The 8,760-nt window shown below is 48.3% G+C and overlaps 3 non-coding genes across 3 annotated transcripts in view; all 3 read right to left on the reverse strand.

The window, feature by feature from the left end:
* LOC124319442 overlaps positions 1-539 on the reverse strand; it is a 4,577-nt gene extending 4,038 nt beyond the window's left edge. The window contains exon 1 of the ribosomal RNA XR_006913137.1: positions 1-539. This exon is cut by the window's left edge and continues 4,038 nt beyond it. This is a non-coding gene — a ribosomal RNA (large subunit ribosomal RNA).
* A 640-nt stretch (positions 540-1,179) lies between these two features.
* Positions 1,180-1,332, reverse strand: LOC124319440. Its single transcript, XR_006913135.1, has one exon. It is a non-coding gene; the product is annotated as a 5.8S ribosomal RNA (ribosomal RNA).
* A 929-nt stretch (positions 1,333-2,261) lies between these two features.
* LOC124319441 lies at positions 2,262-4,558 on the reverse strand. Its single transcript, XR_006913136.1, has one exon. It is a non-coding gene; the product is annotated as a small subunit ribosomal RNA (ribosomal RNA).
* Positions 4,559-8,760: the final 4,202 nt, after the last annotated feature.

Below are 8,760 nucleotides of genomic sequence, written 5' to 3' on the forward strand. Positions count from 1 at the left end.
AGAGCCGCCAATTCAGGCAGTCTCCATGCAGCGTTAAGGGCATACAACCAAGTGCCGGGAGCGGGGACTTGTTCGACCTTCGAGGGCCCACCCGTTTAACCCCCTGAACGGTTTCACGCACTCTTGAACTCTCTCTTCAAAGTTCTTTTCAACTTTCCCTCGCGGTACTTGTTCGCTATCGGTCTCGTGGCGATATTTAGCCTTAGAAGGAGTTTACCTCCCGCTTAGGGCTGCACGCTCAAGCAACCCGACTCTTGGGAAGGGATCCGATGCACGGTCTCGGCTCGTCTTATCTACGGGCCTGACACCCTCTGTGGGTTGCTCGCCCCGTTCATGGAGACTTGGACGATAGATACCGGACAGACGCGCACGATCCTCCCGAACACCACATTCCTCGGCACCCGCTCAACCGGCGCGAGGTTCGGTGCTGGGCTCATCCCTGTTCGCTCGCCGCTACTAAGGGAATCCTTGTTAGTTTCTTTTCCTCCGCTTACTGATATGCTTAAGTTCAGCGGGTAGTCTCATCTAAACTGAGGTCAGAATGAATTGTTTGTTTTCAAAAGGAGACAACACTTTATCTAGCTCGGCAGACTTTGGCGTTTTAAAGCCGGGAAAGATTGAATAATTGCCGGTTCAAATTTTTTTTTTTCGAAATAAAGCGAGTCTCTCGTTATTCGCAAAAATTAATTTACGAAAAGTGACAGGGCGTCCTGCGGCTTTTTGTATTGAAACAACGCGTCGTGCGCGAACCAAGCTTGCATAACGAGCGGTTAGAGTGAGTGATAATTCGCGGTGGTCGACACTTCGACACGCCCGGCGCACACACACAACTAAACTCGCGTTGAAGCGGTATATCGCGCACACGCAGCCGACACCTTGTTCGAGAAGATGTGTTTATTTCTAAAATTTTTTTTTGAGTTGGCTCAAAAATTTCCCATCTGTTTTGCCATCGAAAAAGGTTTCTTTTGATAGAGAGGAAAAAAACAAAACAGGGCGAACCTTCTTTTATTTTTCCCCCTTTTTTGTATTTGAGGCATCGCGGACACTTAAGTCGCGCGGCACCCAGACGTTAGAGATTCGGGAGCTTTTATGCGGTCAGGCCGGGTGAAAAATAAATCTCGCCGCGACCCAACATGCAAAACCAAGACTGAAAAAATCTCTGTTCGTTCATCATTCGACCGACCCTCAGTCAGATGTGGCCCGAGCGAGAAGCTGGGCCGCCATTTACGTTCAAGATTTCGATGCTCCATGTGTTCTGCAGTTCGCATGGATTAGCGCACTTTGCTGCGCTCTTCATCGATCCACGAGCCTAGTGATCCACCGTTCAGGGTCGTATATAAAACGACATATTCGTTTTCTTCTCTCTTTTTCTCCAACCCGCCCAAGCAAATGAATGCGAGGGCGGAGAAAGAAAGCCAGAAAGAAAATGTTCCGATAAACACTCGTACTAGAATTTGGGTTTAGTGTGTTATTGTGATTTTGAATTCTTCCTACTTCATCGAGAGGGCGAAGGGCAAGCTTAAAAAACATTCGGTTTTCAACGGCATAGTGTCGGGCTTTGGAGTGTTAGTCTATACGACGCACACGCACGCAACCACGAGTATCTACGCCCGAAAAGAACGTCCAGAGTAAAGTCTCACACTTTCGTCCCCCACCGAGAATCAAAAAATCCCGAAGACGAAGAGAGAAACAAAAAAAAACAATTTCGATTGGGCGTATCCGCTTTAAACCACCGCGCATCAGAGCGCCTGATACCCGTTCAAAATCTTGATGTTTTTTTTTTTCCGACTCTCCATCCACCGAGTTTTTATTTTTCAAAGTGTTTGATTTAGGGACTAAGACTTTATAAAATCTCCTTTATTGTTCCTTCGGTACTCGCGGCCCAGGCGGGCTATCGTATTCTTCACTCTACTAACGTCAACACTGTGAGCGCCGCTAAAGGTCGAATGAATCTATAGAGACATTCACCATCGAAGCAGGAAGAATTTGCTCACGGCCATAGACCAAATCGAAAGACTTTGTGTTTTTTTTTGAGCCGAGAGGAAAGAAAAATCAATTTGAAAAGGCGAATCCGCTTTAAACCACCGCGCATCAGAGCGCCTGATACCCGTTCAAAATAAATGATTTTCTTCCGTCAACCCACACATAGTTCATACGATGTCTTACGCCGAAAGACTTTTGATGGGGTTTTTTTGTTTTGCAACTTTTAGTTGTTTCGTGCTCAACCAAAGCCATATGCGCAAAACATTTGTCTTGTTCGTTTATGATCCTTCCGCAGGTTCACCTACGGAAACCTTGTTACGACTTTTACTTCCTCTAAAGGATCAAGTTCGACCATCTTTCAGTCTCGCCGTTGGTAGGCACCGCACGGGCAGAGATTGCTCCCCACTCGACGGCACCCCGACAAGCCCGTCCGAAGGCCTCACTAAATCATTCAATCGGTAGTAGCGACGGGCGGTGTGTACAAAGGGCAGGGACGTAATCGACGCGGGCTAGTGACCCGCGCCTACTAGGGATTCCTGGTTCATGGGGGATCATTGCAGTCCCCAATCCCAACCACGAAGGAGGTTCAGCGGTTACCCGGTCCTTTCGGACAGGGAGAGTGAAACACGCTGATTCCTTCAGTGTAGCGCGCGTGCGGCCCAGGACATCTAAGGGCATCACAGACCTGTTATTGCTCACTGTCACGCGGCTGGACGCCGCTTGTCCCTCTAAGAAGACTGCGTGACGGACGCGAGAGCAGAAGGTATCGCCGGGGATGACGACGACCGAATAACAATAGAGCCAGCCCCCGCGAGACATTCCCGACAAAGCCCCGCCATACCTCATCCGCCAGGCAACCAACCCGTGAAGGCCGTACACCCGACGAACAGAGCACAACGAAACCAAGCCGAGAGATTGCCTCACTAAAGGAACCAGTCCCACCGAGACCCGAATCGCCGCCACCTGATCCCGACGCCTCCGTACTCCCTTCGGTTTCAATTGATAAAACCCGTCACCTATTTAGCAGGCTAGAGTCTCGTTCGTTATCGGAATTAACCAGACAAATCGCTCCACCAACTAAGAACGGCCATGCACCACCACCCACCGAATCAAGAAAGAGCTCTCAATCTGTCAATCCTTCCAGTGTCCGGGCCTGGTGAGGTTTCCCGTGTTGAGTCAAATTAAGCCGCAGGCTCCACTCCTGGTGGTGCCCTTCCGTCAATTCCTTTAAGTTTCAGCTTTGCAACCATACTTCCCCCGGAACCCAAAGACTTTGGTTTCCCGGAAGCTGCCCGTCGAGTCATTGGAGTAACTCCGACGGATTGCTGGTTGGCATCGTTTATGGTTAGAACTAGGGCGGTATCTGATCGCCTTCGAACCTCTAACTTTCGTTCTTGATCAAGGAAAACATTCTTGGCAAATGCCTTCGCTGTTGTTCGTCTTGCGGCGGTCCAAGAATTTCACCTCTGTCGCCGCAGTACGAATGCCCCCGTCCGTCTCTATTGACCATTACCTCGGGTCCAAAAGTAAAAGACCAGCAAAATCGGACCGAGGTCCTATTCCATCATTCCATGCTGCGATATTCAGGCGTTGGGATACACCTGCTTTGAGCACTCTAATTTGTTCAAAGTAAACGTTGCCGGCCGCCCGAGACACCCGGTGAAGGGCACCCCGAACGATTGACTGGGTGGAGCGAATCGAGTCAACTACGACCAAAATTTAAAAAAGAACCCGAAAGAACTTTCCAACTCTGGCCGCAGATACAACAACGACGCACCGACCACCACTCCGGCGATGTTGTCCGACCGTGAAGAGAGTCGGGCTTTGACACCCGGGCTCCCAGAGCGTGAAACGCAACACCCTTGATTCAGAGCGGCGCCGCCCGGCCGAAGACAGACATCCGACTACGAGCTTTTTAACCGCAACAACTTTAATATACGCTATTGGAGCTGGAGTTACCGCGGCTGCTGGCACCAGACTTGCCCTCCAATGGTTCCTCGTTAAAGGATTTAAAGTGTACTCATTCCAATCACGGGGCCTCGGAAGAGTCCCGTATCGTTATTTTTCGTCACTACCCTCCCCGTGCCGGGAGTGGGTAATTTGCGCGCCTGCTGCCTTCCTTGGATGTGGTAGCCGTTTCTCAGGCTCCCTCTCCGGAATCGAACCCCGATTCCCCGTTACCCGTTGCAACCATGGTAGGCGCGTAACCTACCATCGACAGTTGATAAGGCAGACATTTGAAAGATACGTCGCCGGCGCGAAGGCCGTGCGATCGGCGTGAAGTTATCCAGAGTCACCAAAATTGGTACGGTGCGCGAGCCCGAAAGCCCGGCCCCGACTGGTTTTGATCTAATAAAAGCACCTCTTCTGCGAGCCCGAAAGCCCGCAGTCGAGGCTCGAGTGCATGTATTAGCTCTAGAATTACCACAGTTATCCAAGTAGGATGGAGTGGATCTAAGGAACCATAACTGATTTATTGAGCCATTCGCGGTTTCGCCGTCTAGCGGCTTGTACTTAGACATGCATGGCTTAATCTTTGAGACAAGCATATGCTACTGGCAGGATCAACCAGGTATTTCGTGTATGTTTGTTTGATATGCATCCGGCGAGTTGCGGGTTTTTATTTCGCCCACGCATCACCAAACACACACCAAATCAACACGTTTTTCGTTTTTTTTTCTTTTTCTTCGGAAACTAAAATTTTTGATCGCAACGCCTGGCGTGTCACAGCGAGTCCCAGTGAAGAGAAACACCGATCCGATCCGTTTGTTGGATTTTTTTTCATTTCAATTTCCAAAGTCAAAGACCATTCAACGGTCTATGAGCCCAAAGTGAATCGGATTCATTCGACCGGTCTTGATATATTCATCAACTTTTTTTCCCGTATTACGGTTTTCGACGGTCATATGTGGCGTGCTGTATGCTCATAAGTCAAGCCTGCTTTACTAAGCTGACAAGCATACATCTTTTAAATTTTTGTGGGCTCAGAGTTTTATTTTTATTTTTCCACCGCCGAGGCACACTCTCGCATCACCCCGCACGACACACACACACACACACACCTCACCGCTCAACGGTCACACGAGGCAGAATTTTCCGCAAAGACTTTCGAAGAGAAAGAGAAAACTCGGAACAACCGCGGTCAGAGGCCAGCATAGAGGCATCGTATAGAAAGTCATGGGCGGAAAAAAACAAATCATTTCAAGTCGAGACAAGCAACCAGACTACCCCTATAAAAGTGCGCAATTCTTTAAGAGTTCACCGAAGAATGACCGAGATCAAGTATGCACGAAACGAACATATTCCAAGGGCAGCTGAATAAGCGATTCTGCGCCGAAGCGCGAGAAAAGCAAGCGGTACACCGATGGGGATCGTTTTTTTTATCGTGTTAGATTCGTTGTTGTCAAGCAAGGATTCTCAAAATGTTTTTTTGCATTGCACCCAAGTTTCGTACTGATTACTTGTCGCAGACCGGTGACTGTCAAAAAAAAATTTTTTACGTTTTTTTCTTGAGAGGTCACTGCCTACAACACAACTCCGGGCGGGCCGTACACTCACAGCCGTTTGAATTCTCCCTTCGTGTGTCATGGCCATAACTGAGCGTACATCTTACCGGGCGCCGAGTTGATCTGGCTTGTTCGATGAACGTTCGGGATACGTACAATCGATATAGCTCCAACCGTAACTCGTTGTAATTACGCCGGCCATACTCAGCGGGCGCTCAGCTCAGCTCTCGATATCTTCCGTCGAAGGGAAGTTCGTAGTAAAAGAGAGTCAGAGTCGACGCCACATTTTGCGGTCCTCGCATCTCATCCGATTTTTGAATTTTATAGATTTGCCATCACTTCCACCCAATTCTCTCGTATATTTCAATCTCTTGACTTTGTCCGACCGGGCCGTCTTCGCCCCCCTTCAACTCCGTCCATCTCCACTTCTGTGTTCCACACAACGAGCTTCCGTCAAACGGCAAAATGTGAAATATGCGCACGCCGCACGAAATAATTTGAAAGCGTTCTGTTTGGTGGCTTTTTTATTTTTTATCTCTCGGCTCACACACACACACACACATTTCCGCCTGAACGGTAATTTTTTTTTGATACGGTGTCAAAAAGTGAAAAGACGCGCACCATTTTCTTTTCTCTTCCGTATCGTCGCTGACGGTAAACGCTGATGGTTATGATGCCGTAAGTTTGGAAGAAAGAATCTTTCCCGTCTTGTCTTGTTACGGTAAAATAACAAAGAACAAGCGTCCGATTTCTCTCACAGACGGCCACAGACAAACCACACGTGCCGAAGAAACGAAACGTCCGAAACCAAAAAAATGTTTGACGCGCGCACCTCTTCTGAACTTTTCGACCAAGAGTCGTTGGATCGAGTGACGAGCTTCTCAGCTGTCGCACCAATCGGTGAAGCGGGCGTTTGAATTCCCGTCCACATCGCGGTTCGGATATATTTTTACATATACCGACCATCGGAAATTTCGAAAACGGTTTTACCGAAGGAATGATATTTCACACACCGACAGCTCATCGAGTTCGTCTCCGTTCAACGGTTTTTTTTTTTTAAGACTTTTTGATCGCATGGGGCTAAACTGGTTAGAGCAAAGCCGCGATCCAAGCAGTGAAAAAAAAACAAAGACAGTGCAAGCGCGATCGAACGGAATCGAAACTAAAATCATGTGAAGTGGCGGGCGGAAAGGAGCTCAGCTACGGTGGAAATGAAACTACAACTAACGCCGAACCGGACAACTTCCCATTCTGCGTCTTCGTTTCATTTCCCAAAGCTCCCCGTCGATACCAAAGTTTTTGCGTCGAAGCTACTAAAGAAATTTCGCGCTTTCCTTTTCGCCTCTTTCGCCTTCCCTTCGATATCTATCCAACCACCGGCTTCGACTTTATTTCTTTCACCCGTCTATTCGCCCGATAGTCGACGGTCGGCCATTCTTTGGTATCGGCCAGGCGGACTAACAAGAAGTAAGACTCGTTTGAAAAATTTGGACCGGGCTTTACAATCGCTGCTTGTCGTAATGTCGCAAATTTGAAAAAAATTTTCAATTCGAGAAACCAAACTATTCGACACTTCGAAAATTTTTGGGACTCTGAAAATTTTTCCGAGTTTAGGAATCGAGACCTCTTCTATACTAAGGAAAACCACTAATGTTCCGCCGCATAATGTCTCCGTTTTCCGGCTCATTTTTAGCGATTGGACGGGGACATTGCCCCATCCAACCGCCAGCCGACTTTCAGGAACCGTCGTTTTCAAAGTTGGGACTTAGAAAATTTTCGACGAGTGGGAATTTTTACGGTCGCAAGTCATCACGACACGCCCGACCAACCCATTTGAGAGCCGCCACGCCTCGACGGTGTGACGGCTTTTTTTCGAATCGACGGGTCTCGCTCACTCCTCTCTCGCGCCGACCAGAGGCCGGGCGAGAGAGTCGTTGCCAAACACCGTCGTCGGAAATGGGAGAATTTGAGTGGGAATTTTTTACGGTCGCGAGTCATCACGACACGCCCGACCAACCCACTTGAGAGCCGCCACGCCTCGACGGTGTGACGGCTTCTCTTTTCGAATCGACGGGTCTCGCTCACTCCTCTCTCGCGCCGACCAGTGGCCGGGCGAGAGAGTCGTTGCCAAACACCGTCGTCGGAAATCGAGAAATTTTCATTTCCATTTCCATTTTTTTTCATCGGCCTTTATACGTCCAAGTCCCGCCAACCACGTCACTACCACGTCGTCGGGACTTAGAAAAATTTTTCAATTTTTCGGACTTAGAAAATTTTTCAACTTTCTTTTTTTCGACAACCTCTTCCCTATATAGGAAAGTAGTGGATGTTCCGGGCAGTAACTGTACGAAAAAGTCGATTTCCGAATTTTTGCCGGACTTTCACCTGAGCTCAGGCCGGGCCGCCCGCTCAACTGCCGCCCGGTCACCACCAAAAACCGGTCTTGGAAATTTTCGGACTTAGAAAATTTTTCAACTTTTTTCTTTCTCGACAACCTCTTCCCTATATAGGAAAGTAGTGGATGTTCCGGGCAGTAACTGTACGAAAAAGTTGATTTCCGAAATTTTGCCGGGCTTTCACCAGAGCTCAGGCGGGGCTTACCATCACACCCGCCGACCGGTCACCACCAAAAACCGGTCTTGGAAATTTTAGGACTTAGAAATTTTTTCCAACTTTTTTCTTTCGCTCTTTCTCGCCATTTTTAGCCGTCTTTGCTCGTCCCAGTGCCGCCTATAGCTTCACTATCCGTCGTCGGGACTTAGAAAAATTTTTCAATTTTTCGGACTTAGAAAATTTTTTCAATTTTCATTTTCGACAACCTCTTCCCTATATAGGAAAGTAGTGGATGTTCCGGGCAGTAACTGTACGAAAAAGTTGATTTCCGAAATTTTGCCGGACATTCACCTGAGCTCAGGCCGGGCCGCCCGCTCAACTACCGACCGGTCTCCACCAAAAACCGGTCTTGGAAATTTTAGGACTTAGAAATTTTTTCCAACTTTTTTTCTTTCGCTCTTTCTCTCTTTTTCAGCCGCCTTTGCTCGTCCCAGTGCCGCCTATAGCTTCACTATCCATCGTCGGGACTTAGAAAAATTTTTCAATTTTTCGGACTTAGAAATTTTTTCAATTTTCATTTTCGACAACCTCTTCCCTATATAGGAAAGTAGTGGATGTTCCGGGCAGTAACTGTACGAAAAGTTGATTTCCGAAATTTTGCCGGACATTCACCTGAGCTCAGGCCGGGCCGCCCGCTCAACTACCGACCGGTCTCCGA

This window comes from Daphnia pulicaria, unplaced genomic scaffold (assembly GCF_021234035.1).
Source record: "Daphnia pulicaria isolate SC F1-1A unplaced genomic scaffold, SC_F0-13Bv2 h1tg000164l, whole genome shotgun sequence".
In the NCBI taxonomy this organism is placed as follows: domain Eukaryota; kingdom Metazoa; phylum Arthropoda; class Branchiopoda; order Diplostraca; family Daphniidae; genus Daphnia; species Daphnia pulicaria.